The sequence below is a fragment of the Phyllobates terribilis genome, unplaced genomic scaffold (assembly GCF_046119375.1).
Source record: "Phyllobates terribilis strain yellow unplaced genomic scaffold, ASM4611937v1 Scaffold_1__5_contigs__length_1240528914, whole genome shotgun sequence".
Taxonomy (NCBI): Eukaryota; Metazoa; Chordata; class Amphibia; order Anura; family Dendrobatidae; genus Phyllobates; species Phyllobates terribilis.
Window position 1 is genome coordinate 648,319,540 of NW_027362761.1, and position 19,602 is coordinate 648,339,141.

Consider the following 19,602-nt stretch of genomic DNA (forward strand, 5'->3'; position numbering starts at 1 on the left):
ACCTCTCAAAAAATATTAGGCTTCTAGCTGTGTGTGAGACTTGTTGTATTAGTCCATCTATACTGACCTCCATCAGGTTGCAAATTAAAAATAATTTTTATCTTCATCTACAGTACCTCTGAAAAAATATTTGGGCTTCTAGCTGTGTGTGGGACTTGTTCTATTAGTCCATCTATACTGACCTCCATCAGGTTGCAAATTGAATATAATTATTATCTGCATCTAGCTCTCAAAAAATATTTGGCCTTCTAACAGTGTGTGGGACTTTCTCTATTAGTCCATCTATACTGACCTCCATCAGGTTGCAAATTGAATATAATTTTTATCTGCATCTAGCTCTGAAAAAATATTTGGCCTTCTAGCAGTGTGTGGGACTTTCTCTATTAGTCCATCTATACTGACCTCCATCAGGTTGCAAATTAAAAATAATTTTTATCTGCATCTACAGTACCTTTGAAAAAATATTTGGGCTTCTAGCTGTGTGTGGGACTTGTTCTATTAGTCCATCTATACTGACCTCCATCAGGTTGCAAATTAAAAATAATTTTTATCTGCATCTAGCTCTGAAAAAATATTTGGCCTTCTAGCAGTGTGTGGGACTTTCTCTATTAGTCCATCTATACTGACCTCCATCAGGTTGCAAATTCAAAATAATTTTTTGTCTGCATCTAGCTCTGAAAAAATATTTGGCCTTCTAGCAGTGTGTGGGACTTTCTCTATTAGTCCACCTATACTGACCTCCATCAGGTTGCAAACTGAATATATTTTTTTTCTGCATCTACCTCTGAAAAAATATTGGGCTTGTAGCTGTGTGTGGGACTTGTTCTATTAATCCATCTATACAGACCTCCATCAGGTTGCAAACTGAATAAAAAATTTTTCTGCATCTACCTCTGAAAAAATATTTGGGCTTCTAGCTGTGTGTGGGACTTGTTCTATTAGTCCATCTATACTGACCTCCATCAGGTTGCAAATTGAATATAATTTTTTTCTGCATCTAACCCAGCCAATAGTTTTGGCCTAATACCACAGTTTGGCCACTCAGCTCTGCTCGGTTCCCATCCATTGTTTTTTTGTGCAAACAACTCCAGAGTTGTGAATTAGTTAACCACCAAAATGAGTGGAAAAAGGCCTGCTGCTGGTGGAAAGGGGAATAGGCGTGTTGGGAAGGGGAAAAAAGGTTGTGTCCGTGGGGTAGGTGTTAAAGCAACAGTAACATCTGCAGAAGAAAGACCATCTTCCAGCGAAACTAAAATGTCTACTTCTTTTAGCGGACAATGTGATAAGATCCCTTTCTTACGGCCACGCCAATCGCTACAAATTCCAGATGAGGCACAAAAACAGCAGGTGCTTCAACGGATATCAAGTGCTCCTTTAAGTGGGCTCTCCTCCACATCAACTTCAACATCACAAATACTCCAGTCCTCAAAGGTGTCACCCCAATCGCACTTGCTTCCTCACAGCTCCCAAATCTCCAGCTGCCCGTCTGAGTATGAGGTAGAACAGATGGTTGAGTCTGCAGAGCTGTTTACTCATACTATAGCCTGGGAATCAGAGGTCGACTCCAGCGCTTCTGTGAATCCAGACGAGGAAATGATCTGCACTGATGCCCAGAATCTTTATGAGTCGGATCCAGGACCAGACGCAGAAGGTTCTGACCATAATGTAGACCCTCATTCCGAAACTGTAACTCCTGTTGGTGGAGACAATGAGGAAGACGATGATAAGACTCAAATACCTGATTGGAGCGACAACTTTAGTTTTTTGTCAGGGCAGGAACAGGTTGGCTCTGAGGACGACGGGTGTGATAACGCACAGGGTGATGATGATGAGGTTGGAGATCCCACTTACTGTCAACCCACAGTCAGCCAAGAGATGAGGTCAGCAGAGGAGGTGGAGGAAGATGCTAGTGACGACGAGGTCAGGTTGCGCCTTCCTGGACAGAGACGTAGTACTGGAAGCACGTCAACAACTGCATCCTCAAACACAACTCTGCCTCTCACCACAAGTCGTGGTGGCTCTTCAGGTCGCATGGGTGCTAAGCCTTGCATAGCCTGGGCATTTTTTCAGATCGATAAAGATGACCCAACTCGTGTTATCGGTAACATTTGTCAGCAAAAGCTAAGTAGAGGCCAAAAAATACATAGTTTGAGTACTTCATGCATGAACCGGTACATGGACATGAAGCATAAGTTGCAGTGGGAAGCTCAGTGTGCTACAATGCGGCCTAGCTGGCCGGGCCAACCACCGTCTGCCATATCTTGTGCATCCGCGGCCTCTTCATCCTCTGTGACTGGGGGGACAGCAGTCACACCTGTTTTGGGGCGCAGACCTGCCACCTCTTTACCCGCAACAGCCAGCGTGATTGGCAGGTCATCATTTTCTTTGGAGGTGGTAACACCAGCTGGTGTTGAGCGCTGTCCGACATCGATAGCACCACCTTTGGATCAAGGCAACCTAACATGTCCGCCTGCATCTTCCTCACAGACCGGCAGTTTGCCGGGGACACCCTTATCAACCCGTCTAAGCACAATAGCCAGCCCTCGGTCCCTCAGATGTGGACAAGTAAAAGACCATTTCCTCCTAGCCATGAGAAAGCTAAGAGGTTGAATTTCACCATCTGCAAGCTCTTGGCTACAGAAATGCTGCCTTTCCGCCTGGTGGACACAGAGGATTTTCGAGACCTTATGTCCGTCGCAGTGCCCCAGTACCAGATGCCCAGTCGGCACTACTTCTCAAAGAAAGGTGTGCCTGCGCTCCACCAGCATGTCGCACACAACATCACCGCTTCTTTGAGAAACTCTGTGTGTGACAGGGTGCATTTCACCACAGACACTTGGACGAGTAGGCATGGACAGGGGCGTTACATGTCGCTGACTGGGCACTGGCTAACTATGGTGACAGCAAGACAAGGGGCTGCTGTCCAAGTCTTGCCGTCCCCACGAGTTGTGCGTCAATCCTCTTTATGTCAAAGTTCCTCCACTGCTTCTGCCTCCTCAACCTCCTCTCGGTCTTCCACCTGCACCCAAAGCCTGTCTGGTCATGCCACAAGCTTTCTAACTGCGCAGAAGGGATCCTGCACACCTCCTTACTATGCTGGCAGTAGGGCTCAACGTCATCAGGCGGTTTTTACATTGAAATGTCTGGGAAATGTGAGTCACACAGCTGAGGAGTTGTGGTCAGCTCTGGAGAACCAATTTCATGAATGGTTGTCTCCACTGGACCTGAAACCAGGGAAGGCCGTGTGCGACAATGCTGCAAACCTGGGTGCGGCCCTTCGCCGGGGCAATGTCACACACGTGCCTTGTATGGCTCACGTGTTGAACCTGGTTGTCCAGCAATTTTTAGCCCACTATCCCAGACTAGATGGCCTTCTGCAGAGGGCACGGTCTCTGTGTGCTCACTTCCGCCATTCGCATCCCGCAGCTCAGCGACTTACATCTCTACAGAAGTCTTTGGGCCTGCCACTTCACCGGCTAAAATGCGATATGCCTACCCGGTGGAATTCAACTCTGCACATGTTGCAGCGACTGTGGCAGCACCGACAAGCCCTGGTGCAATACGTTCTGACGTATAGCCTGGGCCAACGAGATCCAGAGGTGGGGCAAATCACGCTGGAGGAGTGGTCTCAGATCAGGGACCTATGCACCCTTCTGCACAATTTTGAAATGGCGACGAAGATGTTTAGTGCTGACGATGCCATTATCAGCATGACTATTCCGGTGATTTACATGCTGGAGCACATGTTAAACAGAATTCGGAGTCAGGTGGTGGCACAAGAGGAGGTGGAGGAAGTAGAGGAGGAGGAGTTGTATGCGGAAGGGCTAACATCTGCAAGGTCCAGACGGTCGGCAGCACCAAGGCGGCAGGCATGTGAGGGTGGGGGAGATGGTTTTACCAGGGCGCATGGTAGCAGCCAAACTAGTGAGGAAGGTGTTGGAGCCCAGGAAGAGGTGGAGGACGAACTGATGGAAGACTCATCAGATGAGGGAGACCTTGATCACATTTCTGTTGTGCGAGGTTGGGGGGAGAGGACAGAGGAAGGAGGCATGATTGTTACCTCGCCACCAACACAACAGGGACTTGGTGCTCCTGGATGCGCAACACACATGAGTGCCTTCTTGCTGCACTACCTGCAACATGACCCTCGAATTGGGAGAATTAGAAATAATCCTGACTACTGGGTTGCCACACTGTTAGATCCCCGGTACAAAAGTAAATTTTCAGAAATTATTCCTGCCATAGAAAGGGATGCACGCATGCAGGAGTATCAGCAGAGACTGTTGCAGAATCTTACATGTGCTTTTCCACAAAATACCAGTGGTGCACGTAGTGAATTCACAGTTCCAACTTGCCAACCGTGGGACCATCAAGTGTTCAGCACTCAAACCGTAACAGAACCACAGTATCTGCTGGTAACATCAATTTTGCGGAATCATTTCACCACTTTTTTAGCCCATCCTTTGCAAGGCCACAGGAGACAAGAAGTCTGACACATAGTCAACGCCTAGAGACGATGGTACAGGAGTATCTCCAAGTAAACATTGAAGCCATGACTGTGTCACTGGACCCTTGCTCTTTTTGGGCTTCCAATCTGGATAAATGGCCGGAGCTAGCCACTTACGCCTTGGAGATCTTGTCATGCCCCGCAGCCAGCGTTCTGTCTGAACGTGTGTTCAGCGCTGCTGGTGGTGTGCTGACAGATAAACGCACGTGGCTCTCCACTGATAATGTAGACAGACTCACGTTCATAAAGATGAACAAATCATGGATCCGAAACGACTTTTCTACCCCTGTGTCATCCTGGGGAGAGTAAAAGCTTGATGATTGGTTAAAATCACCCTACCAATCGTTTTAAGCTTTCAAATTACTAATCATGTTTATCTGTATCTTGGCTGGAAAATAATTTGGGCTTTGTAGCAGTGTGCAGCACTGATTCTATTAGGCCATCTATAATAAGCTCCACCAGATTTAAAATTACTAATCATGTTTATCTGTATCTTGACTGGAAAATAATTTGGGCTTTGTAGCAGTGTGCAGCACTGATCATATTAGGCCATCTATACTAAAGCTTCACCAGATTTAAAATTAATAATAATTTTTAGCTGCTTCTAGCCCGGAAAATAATTTTGGGGCTCCGAGATGCGCAAGACACATAAGTGCCTTCTTGCTGCACTACCTGCAGCATGACCCTCATATTGTCAGAATTCGAAGTAATCATGACTACTGGGTTGCCACACTCTTAGATCCCCCAAACTTTTCGATCAACCTTTTCATTTTAATAAAGACCAAAAAAATGGTCATTTTTGAAATTATAAGCATTAGCAGGTTGTTAGAAACTGAAATCAAACAGTTTTCAACTCAAAACTTTATTCTAGGTGATGTTACATTTTCACATAGGACCCCTTGTTCGAAAGGAGCTTCTGAACTCTCTCGTCCATTGAATTTGTCAGGTTTTGGATGGTTTCTGCTTCAATTGTTTTGCATGAGGACAGAATACCCTCCCAGAGCTGTTGCTTAGATGTGAACTGCCTCCCGCCATCATAGACACTCCTTTTAATGATGCTCCAAAGGTTCTGAATGGGGTAGAGGTCAGGGGAGCATGGGGGTCACACCATAAGTTTGTCCCCTTTTATGCCCATATCAGCCAGAGATGCAGATGTTTTATGTGCAGCATGAGATGGTGCATTATCATGCAAAAATATGATCTTGCTGTGAAATACACGGTTCTTCTTCTTGAACCATGGCAGGAAGTGCTGTTTGAGAAAATCCACATACATTATGGAGTTCATCTTTAGCGCCTTCAGGGATCCTAAAGGGGCCGACAATCTCTCTCCCCATGATTCCAGCCCAAAACATTACTCCACCTCCTCCTTGTTGGCGCTGTAGCCGTGTTTGCGTGGGGTGTCCATCAACCAGCCATCCTCCACTCCATCCATCTGGACCATCGAGCGCTGCACGGCACTCATCCGTGAACAAAACAGTTTTGAAATCAGTCTTCATGTAATGTTTGGCCCACTGGAGCCATTTCTGCTTGTGTGAAGTGGATAGAGGAGGTCGACAGGATGGCGTATGCACAGCTGCAAACCTCTGAAGGACCCTGCATCTTGTTGTTCGGGGGACGTTGGAGGCACCAGCATCTTCAAAAACTTGTCTGCTGCTATGACAAGGCTTTTTTGCCGCTGCTCTTTCAACCTGACGTAATTGCCTGTAGGAAAGAGTCCTCAATTTGCCCTTATCAGCACGCACACGTGTGTACTGTGAATCAGCTACATACTTCTTGATTGCCAAGACACTTCATCCTGATCATCGCACAATGTTGATTGTAGTCATGCCTTGACCTAAACACTCCACAATTTGTTGCTTCTCAACAGCCGACACATCCTTTTTCTTTCCCATTTTGGCAGAAAATGTAGGCTGCTTAATAATGTGAGACAGCCTTCTTAAGTAGTCTTGCCTTTCATTGGACACACCTGCCAAACTAATTAGCACAGGTGTCTGCAATTACTTACAGTGATATAAAGAGCCCTGACACACATCACCATAAATGAGTTTAACTGACAAACAAACAAATGTTTCCCTTATCACTCCTAAACACTTTTTGCATAATAATTTGGAACACAGTGTACATGTGCTTTTCCACAAAACACCAGTGGTTCACGTAGTGAATCTTACAGTTCTAACTTGCCAACCGTGGTCTGTATGGAGTTGTTCAATAAAGGGCCCAAAATTAAGATAACATAGATGGGAGAGGTCTCTATGAATAGGAATTCCTAAGTATTTGATACCCTGTGAGGGCCAGGCAAAGGGAAAGTTGGACTGGATGGAATCCTATATGGATTTGGGGAGGGAGACATCGAGGGCCTCAGACTTCGCTGCATTGATTTTAAAATTTGACCATGTAACAAAGTGATCTATTTCAGCCATAACAGCATGGATGGATGTATGTGATTGAGTGATATATACTAGGACATCATCAGCAAATAGAGAGCACTTGTACTCGGTGCCTCCCACCTCAATCCACCTAATATTGGGGTTATGGCGAATTGATGAGAGCAGGTGCTCCGTCACTAGGATGTATAAGAGAGGGGACAAAGAACATCCCTGCCTTGTCCCATTGGTGATTGTGAAAGGTGATGAAAATGTTCTGACGCGCCCCCTGGGCTGTTATGTTCTGCTACCAAAGCTAAGGAAAGAGAGGAGATCTGTCCCTACTATAGGACTCAGCTGAATCCCTACGATGTAACAGGGAACCTGATCCTGCGATCAGACCTGCTAAAGTCCTAATCTAGTCTGTACGGAGACCTATAGATGTGGGGAGGGAATCCCTACAAGTACTAAGGACTGGGAGGAATATGGGACACCTACTAACAGAAATAGTAGCAGACAGACGAACAAACAAAATAGATAGAACATAGAGGTCCGTAGACCAAGCAAACTAACAGAGTTAGATACAGAGCACAGGCTAGCTAGAAAGTAGATATACAATGAAGTCCAGCAAAGCCAGAAGGGCGGAGCAGGATTAAATAGGCCAACAAGGTCATGTGACCAGCAAAGGAAAAAAAACCTAACAGCAAGGTTCTAACATGGGCCTTGGGACACCCGGAGCCGGACCCTTTTTGGTGGATGCTGGTGGTTGTAGTCTCCGTGGCGGCGACCCGGTTCCGTGACTCAGGGCGGTCAAACCAGTGGCGGAACTATTTATGTGGTTTTGATGTTTAAATGTCCGACTATGCCACCCGTGGATTGCGGTCAGAGTGAACCGCCGCTCCAGGGCAGACCGCTGAGGCTGGTGTTGTGGGTGCAGCAGAGCGTAGCATAACTCCCCACGGGAGGAGTATAGCCTCAGGGCAGTGTATGCGGAGGATGGGGGTGATGGTGCAGGGCAGCAGCAGTAACGACACGGAGTCAGTGATGCAGTCCAGGGCCTTTACTCACAGTTCTTATTATCCAGACCACGTCTGCAGGTAAAGGCTGCCCACGTCGTACTGTGCTCACCAGGTGAGGGGCTCAGACAACTCCCAGATAACTTTGGAGCGCTTCACAGGACCCCCTTTGTGTGTCCTTTGTCTGGCCTTTCTTACCAACCCTTCTGTCCGGCTGCCTCGGGCCTCCTCTTTGTAAACTTGGCGCCAGTTTCCCTGACCCTATGTGGTGCCTTCCTAGCGGGTGTAGCGAGGGGCTGTGCCACATAAAATGTCACAGCCTCCTGTTTCTAGCTGAGGGTCGTTTCCTGCCTCCACTAGTTTCGGGGACCGGTCTCCCCCTTTGGCCTGACCCCTCCACGCAGGTGGATTCGGGCGTGCGGTGGCGACTCGCCCGTCCGCACCCCTGGGATCCCTTCGTTCCTCGTTCCTGGAGCCTTCTCCGCTCCTCTTCCTTCCTTCTCCCTCTTCCAGGCCTGGGCCTCTGTTACTAGGCCCGCCTCCGGAGCAGAGCTCATGCAGAGCCCCTGCTCCCTGCCACTTCTGCTCAGACTTCTCTGCACTGAACTAAGATGGTGCCCACCTTTTATACTCCCTTCTCAATGCACCCAGGAACTGCTTCCTCCCTGCTCCTGCACTACAGGGTTCCCCTTCCTCAGTGTTCCCTCCCCCCACTCCAGCCAGGGACAGGGACTGTCGTGCCCATCTCAGGGGCATATTGGTCGCCCTGCCCCATGGCAATGTGGTGTAATGCATGCAGGTGTCGGGTCCTGATCCACACTACATCCTTACCTGAGAGTGAGATATCACACCTCTGGGTGAGGTGCAATACCTCTGTAGCAACCGAGCCCTCAGGGTGCTACAGTTCCATTTATCTTCAGCCTAGGTGACGTATTGCGATACAGGGCCGTGATTTTGGCTATAAAAGGGTCCCCTACACCCCTACCCCAAGCTTTTTAAGAGAATCATATATGGCGTGCCAGGAGACTCTATGGAATGCTTTCTCAGCATCCAACGAGAGTATCTAATTACAAATTTTTAACTGCATCTAGCCCAGGAAATACTTTGTGCCTAGTAGCAGTGTCTGCTAGTCAGCGGATTATCCCGGCTGTTAAGCAAGCTACACCACCTGTAGTTTGGACACTTAATTTTTTCAAAGGAAATGCTTCGGGACCACGGGATACTCAGTGAAGAGCATCAGGAGGCACCCCAAGGCATAGGGGCTGGGACTGGCAGTAGGATGCCTTGCGGTGGACAGCCGAGCTCGATCCTTATAAAAGCTTTTTAACTGCAGCAGCTTTAGTGGACGCTACTGAAGCTGGAATTACGCGGCTGCTGGCATGAGACTTGCCCTCCAATAGATCCTTGTAAATGGATTTAAAGTGTATTCATTCAAATAAGAGAGACAATTTAAATTAAAAAGCTTAGAGCTGCCTCCACCACAGGGGGGCTCGCTCGACCCACCAGCGGACAGGCACCAGTATTGGGAGAGGGGGGCTGGTAGAATATATATCCCACGGGGGTAAAATTGAAAAAAGTTGAAAAAAATTTTTTTTTGGACTTAGTCATTTTTCCGGCGTTTATCAGACTTTCAGATAGGGGAAATGTCAGTGAGCGTTCCGATTTCAGTTCCAGAGCGATTCGCCCAATGAGTCCTTGATATTTAGGGATTTTCAGCCAATTTTATTGATTTTTGAAAATTTCACTTTTTTTGTGAAAATATCCACTAAATGAGGAAATAATATGTGTGAGGGAACCCCAGGAGAGTTCCAAATGTGTGTGGGTAGAATATATATCCCACGGGGGTAAAATTGAAAAAAGTTGAAAAAAATTTTTTTTTGGACTTAGTCATTTTTCCGGCGTTTATCAGACTTTCAGATAGGGGAAATGTCATTGAGCATTCCGATTTCAGTTCCAGAGCGATTCGCCCAATGAGTCCTTGATATTTAGGGATTTTCAGCCAATTTTCTTGATTTTTGAAAATTTCACTTTTTTTGTGAAAATATCCACTAAATGAGGGAATAATATGTGTGAGGGTACCCCAGGAGAGTTCCAATTGTGTGTGGCTAGAATATATATCCCACGGGGGTAAAATTGAAAAAAGTTTTAGAAAATTTTTTTTTGGACTTAGTCATTTTTCCGGCGTTTATCAGACTTTCAGATAGGGGAAATGTCAGTGAGCGTTCCGATTTCAGTTCCAGAGCAATTCGCCTGATGAGTCCTTGGTATTTAGTCGTTTTCAGCGAATTTTCAGAATTTTTTAAAATTTCACTTTTTTGTGAAAATATCCACTAAATGAGGGATTAATATGTGTGAGGGTACCCCAGGAGAGTTCCAAAAGTGTGTGTGCATAGAATATATATCACACGGGGGTAAAATTGAAAAAGTTGAAAAAAAATATTTTTTTTACTTAGTCATTTTTCCGGCGTTTATCAGACTTTCAGATAGGGGAAATGTCAGTGAGCGTTCTGATTTCAGTTCCAGATCAATTCGCCTGATGAGTCCTTGATATTTAGTCGATTTCAGCCAATTTTCTGGATTTTTGAAAATTTCACTTTTTTGTGAAAATATCCACTAAATGAGGGAATAATATGTGTGAGGGTACCCCAGGAGAGTTCCAACTGTGTGTGGGTAGAATATATATCCCACGGGGGTAAAATTGAAAAAAGTTTAAAAAATTTTGTTTTGGACTTAGTCATTTTTCCGGCGTTTATCAGACTTTCAGATAGGGGAAATGTCAGTGAGCGTTCCGATTTCAGTTCCAGAGCGATGCGCCCAATGAGTCCTTGATATTTAGGTATTTTCAGCCAATTTTCTTGATTTTTGAAAATTTCACTTTTTTTTTGAAAATATCCACTAAATGAGGGAATAATATGTGTGAGGGTACCCCAGGAGAGTTCCAAATGTGTGTGGGTAGAATATATCCCACGGGGGTAAAATTGAAAAAAGTTGAAAAAAATTTTTTTTGGACTTAGTCGTTTTTCCGGCGTTTATCATACTTTCAGATAGGGGAAATGTCAGTGAGCGTTCCGATTTCAGTTCCTGAGCGATTCGCCCAATGAGTCCTTGAAATTTAGGCATTTTCAGGAAAATTTCTGGATTTTTGAAAATTTCACTTTTTTTTGTGAAAATATCCACTAAATGAGGGAATAATATGTGTGACGGTACCCCAGGAGAGTTCCAAATGTGTGTGGGAAGAATATATATCCCACGGGGGTAAAATTGAAAAAAGTTGAAAAATTTTTTTTGGGGGATTTAGTCATTTTTCCGACGTTTATCTGACTTTCAGATAGGGGAAATGTCAGTGAGCATTCCGTTTTCAGTTCCAGAGCGATTCGACCAATGAGTCCTTGATATTTAGTCGTTTTCAGCCATTTTTTGGATTTTTGAAAATTTCACTTTTTTGTGAAAATATCCACTAAATGAGGGAATAATATGTTTGAGGGTACCCCAGGAGAGTTTCAAATGTGTGTGGGTAAAATATATATCCCACGGGGGTAAAATTGAAAAAAGTTGAAAACTTTTTTTTTTGGACTTAGTCGTTTTTCCGGCGTTTATCAGACTTTCGGATAGGGGAAATGTCAGTGAGCATTCCGATTTCTGTTCCAGAGCAATTCGGCTGATGAGTCCTTGGTATTTAGTCGTTTTCAGCGAATTTTCTGAATTTTTTAAAATTTCACTTTTTTGTGAAAATATCCACTAAATGAGGGATTAATATGTGTGAGGGTACCCCAGGAGAGTTCCAAAAGTGTGTGTGCATAGAATATATATCACAAGGGGGTAAAATGGAAAAAAGTTGAAAAAAAATGTTTTTTGGACTTAGTCATTTTTCTGCCGTTTATCAGACTTTCAGATAGGGGAAATGTCAGTGAGCATTCCGATTTCAGTTCCAGAGCAATTCGCCTGATGAGTCCTTGACATTTAGTCGTTTTCAGCCAATTTTCTGAATTTTTTAAAATTTCCCTTTTTTGTGAAAATATCCACTAAATGAGGGAATAATATGTGTGAGGGTACCCCAGGAGAGTTCCAAATGTGTGTGGGAAGTATATATATCCCACGGGGGTAAAATTGAAAAAAGTTGAAAACATTTCTTTTGGACTTAGTCATTTTTCCGGCGTTTATCAGACTTTCAGATAGGGGAAATGTCAGTGAGCGTTCCGATTTCAGTTCCAGAGTGATTCGCCCAATGACTCCTTGATATTTAGGCATTTTCAGCGAATTTTCTGGATTTTTGAAAATTTCACTTTTTTTGTGAAAATATCCACTAAATGAGGGAATAATATGTGTGACGGTACCCCAGGAGAGTTCCAAATGTGTGTGGGAAGAATATATATCCCACGGGGGTAAAATTGAAAAAAGTTAAAAACATTTTTTTTGGACTTAGTCATTTTTCCGGCGTTTATCAGACTTTCAGATAGGGGAAATGTCAGGGAGCGTTCCGATGTCAGCTCCAGAGCGATTCGCCCAATGAGTCCTTGATATTTAGTCATTTTCAGCCAATTTTCTGGATTTTTGAAAATTTCACTTTTTTGTGAAAATATCCACTAAATGAGGGAATAATATGTGTGATGGTACCCCAGGAGAGTTCCAAATGTGTGTGGGAAGAATATATATCCCACAGGGGTAAAATTGAAAAAAGTTGAAAAATTATTTTGGGGGATTTAGTCATTTTTCCGGCGTTTATCAGACTTTCAGATAGGGGAAATGTCAGTGAACGTTCTGATTTCAGTTCAAGAGCGATTCGCCCAATGAGTCCTTGATATTTAGGCGTTTTCAGCCAATTTACTGGATTTTTGAAAATTTCACTTTTTTGTGAAAATATCCACTAAATGAGGGAATAATATGTGTGAGTTTACCCCAGGAGAGTTCCAAATGTGTGTGAGTATAATATATATCTCACGGGGGTAACATTTAAAAAAGTTGAAAAAAATTTTTTTGGGACTTAGTCATTTTTCCGGCGTTTATCAGACTTTCAGATAGGGGAAATGTCAGTGAGTGTTCCGATTTCAATTCCAGAGCGTTTCGCCCAATGAGTCCTTGATATTTAGTCGTTTTCAGCCAATTTTCTGGATTTTTGCAAATTTTACTTTTTTGTGAAAATATCCACTAAATGAGGGAATAATATGTGTGAGGGTACGCCAGGAGAGTTCCAAATGTGTGTGGGTAAAATATATATCCCACGGGGGTAAAATTGAAAAAAGTTGAAAAATTTTTTTTTGGACTTAGTCATTTTTCCGGCGTTTATCAGACTTTCAGATAGGGGAAATGTCAGTGAGCGTTCCGATTTCAATTCCAGAGCGATTCGCCCAATGAGTCCTTGATATTAAGTCGTTTTCAGCCAATTTTCTGGATTTTTGAAAATTTCACTTTTTTTGTGAAAATATCCACTAAATGAGGGAATAATATGTGTGAGGGTACCCCAGGAGAGTTCCAAATGTGTGTGGGTAGAATATATATCCAACGGGGGTAAAATTGAAAAAAGTTGAAAACATTTTTTTTGGACTTAGTCATTTTTCCGGCGTTTATCAAACTTTCAGATAGGGGAAATGTCAGTGAGTGTTCCGATGTCAGTTCCAGAGCGATTCGCCCAATGAGTCCTAGATATTTAGTCGTTTTCAGCCAATTTTCTGAATTTTTGAAAATTTCACTTTTTTGTGAAAATATCCACTAAATGAGGGATTAATATGTGTGAGGGTAACCCAGTAGAGTTCCAAAAGTGTGTGTGCATAGAATATATATCACACGGGGGTAAAATTGAAAAAACTTGAAAAAAAATTTTTTGGGGACTTAGTCATTTTTCCGGCGTTTATCAGACTTTCAGATAGGGGAAATGTCAGTGAGCGTTCCGATTTCAGTTCCAGAGTGATTCGCCCAATGAGTCCTTGATATTTAGGCATTTTCAGCGAATTTTCTGGATTTTTGAAAATTTCACTTTTTTTGTGAAAATATCCACTAAATGAGGGAATAATATGTGTGATGGTACCCCAGGAGAGTTCCAAATGTGTGTGGGAAGAATATATATCCCACGGGGGTAAAATTGAAAAAAGTTAAAAACATTTTTTTTGGACTTAGTCATTTTTCCGGCGTTTATCAGACTTTCAGATAGGGGAAATGTCAGTGAGCGTTCCGATGTCAGCTCCAGAGCGATTCGCCCAATGAGTCCTTGATATTTAGTCATTTTCAGCCAATTTTCTGGATTTTTGAAAATTTCACTTTTTTGTGAAAATATCCACTAAATGAGGGAATAATATGTGTGATGGTACCCCAGGAGAGTTCCAAATGTGTGTGGGAAGAATATATATCCCACAGGGGTAAAATTGAAAAAAGTTGAAAAATTTTTTTGGGGGATTTAGTCATTTTTCCGGCGTTTATCAGACTTTCAGATAGGGGAAATGTCAGTGAACGTTCTGATTTCAGTTCCAGAGCGATTCGCCCAATGAGTCCTTGATATTTAGGCGTTTTCAGCCAATTTACTGGATTTTTGAAAATTTCACTTTTTTGTGAAAATATCCACTAAATGAGGGAATTATATGTGTGAGTTTACCCCAGGAGAGTTCCAAATGTTTGTGAGTATAATATGTATCTCACGGGGGTAACATTTAAAAAAGTTGAAAAAAATTTTTTTGGGACTTAGTCATTTTTCCGGTGTTTATCAGACTTTCAGATAGGGGAAATGTCAGTGAGTGTTCCGATTTCAATTCCAGAGCGTTTCGCCCAATGAGTCCTTGATATTTAGTCGTTTTCAGCCAATTTTCTGGATTTTTGCAAATTTCACTTTTTTGTGAAAATATCCACTAAATGAGGGAATAATATGAGTGAGGGTACCTCAGGAGAGTTCCAAATGTGCGTGGGTAGAATATATATCCCACGGGGGTAAAATTGAAAAAAGTTGAAAAAATTTTTCTTTTGGACTTAGTCATTTTTCCGGCATTTATTAGACTTTCAGATAGGGCAAATGTCAGTGAGCGTTCCGATTTTAGTTCCAGAGCGATTCGCCCAATGAGTCCTTGATATTTAGTTGTTTTCAGCCAATTTTCTGGATTTTTGAAAATTTCACTTTTTTGTGAAAATATCCACTAAATGAGGGAATAATATGTGTGAGGGTACCCCAGGAGAGTTCCAAATGTGTGTGGGTAGAATATATATCCTAGGGGAGTAAAATTGAAAAAAGTTGAAAAAATTTTTCTTTTGGACTTAGTCATTTTTCCGGCGTTTATCAGACTTTCAGATAGGGGAAATGTCAGTGAGCGTTCGGATTTCAGTACCAGAGCGATTCGCCCAATGAGCCCTTGATATTAAGTCGTTTTCAGCCAATTTTCTGGATTTTTGCAAATTTCACTTTTTTTAGGAAAATATCCACTAAATGAGGGAATAATATGTGTGAATGTACCCCAGGAGAGTTCCAAATGTGTGTGGGTAGAATATATATCCCACGGGGGTAAAATTGAAAAAAATATTTTTTTGGACTTAGTCATTTTTCCGGCGTTTATCAGACTTTCAGATAGGGGAACTGTCAGTGAGCGTTCCGATTTCAGTTCCAGAGCGATTCGCCCAATGAGTCCTTGGTATTTAGTCATTTTCAGTCAATTTTCTGGATTTTTGAAAATTTTACTTTTTTGTGAAAATATCCACTAAATGAGGGAATAATATGTGTGAGGGTACCCCAGGAGAGTTCCAAATGTGTGTGGGTAGAATATATATCCTAGGGGGGTAAAATTGAAAAAAGTTTAAAAAATTTTTCTTTTGGACTTAGTCATTTTTCCGGCGTTTATCAGACTTTCAGATAGGGGAAATGTCAGTGAGCATTCCGATTTCAGTTCCAGAGCGATTCGCCCAATGAGTCCTTGATATTTAGGTGTTTTCAGCCAATTTTCTGGATTTTTGAAAATTTCCCTTTTTTGTGAAAATATCCACTAAATGAGGGAATAATATGTGTGAGGGTACCCCAGGAGAGTTCCAAATGTGTGTGGGTAGAATATATATCCCAGGGAGGTAAAATTGAAAAAAACATTTTTTTGGACTTAGTCATTTTTCCGGCGTTTATCAGACTTTCTGATAGGGGAAATGTCAGTGAGCATTCCGATTTCTGTTCCAGTGCAATTCGCCTGATGAGTCCTTGATATTTAGTCGTTTTCAGACAATTTTCGGGATTTTTGAAAATTTCACTTTTTTGTGAAAATATCCACTAAATGAGGGATTAATATGTGTGAGGGTACCCTAGGAGAGTTCCAAATGTGTGTGGGTAGAATATATATCCCACGGGGGTAAAATTGAAAAAAACATTTTTTTGGACTTAGTCATTTTTCCGCCGTTTATCAGACTTTCAGATAGGGGAAATGTCAGTGAGCGTTCCGATTTCAGTTCCAGAGCGATTCGCCCAATGAGACCTTGGTATTTAGTCATTTTCAGCCAATTTTCTGGATTTTTGAAAATTTCACTTTTTTGGGAAAATATCCACTAAATGAGGGAATAATATGTGTGAGGGTACCCCAGGAGAGTTCCAAATGTGTGTGGGTAGAATATATACAGTGCCTACAAGTAGTATTCAACCCCCTGCAGATTTAGCTGGTTGACACATGCAGAATTAACTTGGCATTGTGACATTTGTACTGTAGATCAGCCTGGAAGTGGGAAATGCACTGCAGCAAATTTTGTTTTTGTTTTTTTTTTTATTTTTTTTTAAAAACGTTAAAAGTTAATTCAGAGTGTCATTTATTATTCAACCCCTCAAACCACAAGAATTCTGTTTGGTCCCCCAAAAGTATTAAGATGTAGTTCAGGCACCAAGAATAATGAGCTTCACATGTGTGGATTAAAGATCTCTTTTGCCAGCCTTTTCTGACTATTTAAGACCCTCCCCAAACTTGTGAACAGCACTCAGACATGGTCAACATGGGAAAGACAAAGTAGCATTCCAAGGCCATCAGAGACAAGATCGTGGAGGGTCACAAGGCTGGCAAGGGGTACAAAACCCTTTCCAAGGAGTTGGGCCAACCTGTCTCCACTGTTGGGAGCATCATCCGTAAGTGGAAGGCTTATGGAACTACTGTTAGCCTTCCACGGCCAGGACAGCCTTTGAAAGTGTCCTCCCGTGCCGAGGCAAGGCTTGTCCGAAGAGTCAACGCTAACCCAAGTACAACAAGGAAGGAGCTCCGGGAAGATCTCATGGCAGTGGGGACATTGGTTTCAGTCAATACCATAAGTAACGTACTCCACCGCAATGGTCTCCGTTCCAGACGAGCCCGTAAGGTACCTTTACTTTCAAAGCGTCATGTCAAGGCTCGTCTACAGTTTGCTCATGATCACTTGGAGGACTCTGAGACAGACTGGTTCAAGGTTCTATGGTCTGATGAGACCAAGATCGAGATCTTTGGTGCCAACCACACACGTGACGTTTGGAGACTGGATGGCACTGCATACGACCCCAAGAATACCATCCCTACAGTCAAGCATGGTGGTGGCAGCATCATGCTGTGGGGCTGTTTCTCTGCCAAGGGGCCTGGCCATCTGGTCCGCATCCATGGGAAGAAGGATAGCACGGCCTATCTGGAGATTTTGGCCAAGAACCTCCGCTCCTCCATCAAGGATCTTAAGATGGGTCGTAATTTCATCTTCCAACAAGACAACGACCCAAAGCACACAGCCAAGAAAACCAAGGCCTGGTTCAAGAGGGAAAAAGTCAAGGTGTTGGAGTGGCCTAGTCAGTCTCCTGACCTTAACCCAATTGAAAACTTGTGGAAGGAGCTCAAGAATAAAGTCCACATGAGACACCCAAAGAACCTAGATAACTTTGAGTAGATCTGCATGGAGGAGTGGGCCAAGATAACTCCACAGACCTGTGCCGGCCTGATCAGGTCTTATAAAAGACGATTATTAGCTGTAATTGCAAACAAGGGTTATTCCACAAAATATTAAACATAAGGGTTGTATAATAATTGACCCACACTTTTATGTTTAAAATTTAATAAAATTCAACTGAGCAACATAACTTTTTGGTTTGTAAGATTTATGCTTCTGTTCATAAAACCTACTCTCGTTTGCAGTTTGAAGGCTCTAACTTATTTGCATCTTATCAAACCAGCTAAATCTGCAGGGGGTTGAATACTACTTGTAGGCACTGTATCCCACGGGGGTAAAATTGAAAAAAGTTGAAAAAATTTTTCTTTTGGACTTAGTCATTTTTCCGGCATTTATCAGACTTTCAGATAGGGGAAATGTCAGTGAGTGTTCCGATTTCAGTTCCAGAGCGTTTCGCCCAATGAGTCCTTGATATTTAGTTGTTTTCAGCCAATTTTCTGGATTTTTGGAAATTTCCCTTTTTTTATAAAAATATCCACTACATGAGGGTATAATATGTGTGAGGGTACCCCAGGAGAGTTCCAAATGTGTGTGGGTAGAATATATATCCCACGGGGGTAAAATTGAAAAAAATATTTTTTTGGACTTAGTCATTTTTCCGGCGTTTATCAGACTTTCTGATAGGGGAAATGTCAGTGAGCATTCCGATTTCTGTTCCAGTGCAATTCGCCTGATGAGTCCTTGATATTTAGTCGTTTTCAGCCAATTTTCTGGATTTTTGAAAATTTCACTTTTTTGGAAAAATATCCACTAAATGAGGGTATAATATGTGTGAGGGTACCCCAGGAGAGTTCCAAATGTGTGTTGGTAGAATATATATCCCACGGGGGTAAAATTGAAAAAAGTTGAAAAAATTTTTTTTTGGACTTAGTCATTTTTTCCGGCGTTTATCAGACTTTCAGATAGGGGAAATGTCAGTGAGCGTTCCGATTTCAGTTCCAGAGCGATTCCCCCAATGAGTCCTTGTTATTTAGTCATTTTCAGCCAATTTTCTTGATTTTTGAAAATTTCACTTTTTTGGGAAAATATCCACTAAATGAGGGTATAATATGTGTGAGGGTACCCCAGGAGAGTTCCAAATGTGTGTGGGTAGAATATATATCCCACGGGGGTAAAATTGAAAAAAACTTTTTTTGGACTTAGTCATTTTTCCGACGTTTATCAGACTTTCTGATAGGGCAAATGTCAGTGAGCATTCCGATTTCTGTTCCAGTGCAATTCGCCTGATGAGTAATTGATATTTAGTCGTTTTCAGCCAATTTTCTGGATTTTTGAAAATTTCACTTTTTTGTGAAAGTATCCACTAAATGAGGGAATAATATGTGTGAGGGTACCCCAGGAGAGTTCCAAATGTGTGTGGGTAGAATATATATCCCACGGGGGTAAAATTGAAAAAAGTTGAAAAAATTTTTCTTTTGGACTTAGTCATTTTTCCGGCATTTATTAGACTTTCAGATACGGGAAATGTCAGTGAGCGTTCCGATTTCAGTTCCAGAGTGATTCGCCCAATGAGTCCTTGATATTTAGTCGTTTTCAGCCAATTTTCTGGATTTTTGAAAATTTCACTTTTTTGTGAAAATATCCACTAAATGAGGGAATAATATGTGTGAGGGTACCCCAGGAGAGTTCCAAAAGTGTGTGTGCATAGAATATATATCCCACGGGGGTAAAATTGAAAAAGTTGAAAAACTTTTTTTTTTCGACTTAGTCATTTTTCCGGCGTTTATCAGACTTTCAGATAGGGGAAATGTCAGTGAGTGTTCCGATTTCAGTTCCAGAGTGTTTCGCCTAATGAGTCCTTGATATTTAGTTGTTTTCA